Genomic DNA, 1098 nt, shown 5'->3' with positions numbered 1-1098 from the left:
ATTTGCACTACCAATACCTGCAAGTAAGTTCTGCTCATTGTGGATCCTAACATGTCTTTTAAGACCCCCATTGGATTTGCAAACCCTCTGGCACACACCACATTCAAACGTGTGCACAGACATATAATCAGAATAGCTGGGTGAGGTTTGTTTTCCATGGGTTCGCAGGTGAGATTTGAGGCCAGCCAAGGACAGACATGGTCTGTCACAGACTGTGCACACAAAAAGGTCCTTGTCATTCACCTTCTCAGTCTTCACCTTTTTCCTTAAATGTCTCTTGAGCCCTGCTTGCATCATCCTGGCCTCTTCAAATGCTTTCACAGAGAAATCGACCGGCTGATTCGTACATTACAAGTGCAATCTGTGGATGGAACAGTAAAAAAAAAAAATATTCATATATATATATATATATATATACACACGTATATATATTTACATATATATGCATATATATATAAACATATACACGTACATATATATATACATATATATATATATATATATATACTATAGGCTGACCAAAGCTTTGTCAGTGGATTTCGTACATGGAAACTGAAAGAAGACTGTCATATATATATACGTATATTTGTGTGTGTCTGTGTCTGTGTTTGTACCCCCACCATCACTTCATAACTGATGTTGCTGTGTTTACATCCCCGTAACTTAGTGGTTCAGCAAAAGTTCACTGATAGAATAAGTACTTGACTTACAAAGAATAAATCTTGGGGTTAATTTCCTCAACTAAAGGCAGTGCCCCAGCATGGCTGCAGTCACGTGACTGAAACAAGTAAAACAATAAAAACTTATGCCATTTTAATCATGAGCAATGCCGGGTATCTCTGCTAGTATATAAATAATATAAGTACATATTTGTGTGCATTTGTATGAAGATGGATGGGTGTTTGTATGTGTGTGTGTGTTTTTTTTTATATTTGCACTTCTTGGTCATCAGTGAGTAGTGATGTTGCTGTTACTTTGTCAGTCAATAAATCATCTGCTGGCTTCACACCTTTTTAAGAATAGTGGTTATACACCATTAGGTGTACACCTGCTTTCCTATATTAAATTCGGAATAAACGGAACGCAGAACTCTGAACC

This window comes from Octopus bimaculoides, chromosome 8 (assembly GCF_001194135.2).
Source record: "Octopus bimaculoides isolate UCB-OBI-ISO-001 chromosome 8, ASM119413v2, whole genome shotgun sequence".
Lineage (NCBI taxonomy): Eukaryota > Metazoa > Mollusca > Cephalopoda > Octopoda > Octopodidae > Octopus > Octopus bimaculoides.
This window is presented reverse-complemented; position numbering follows the sequence as displayed.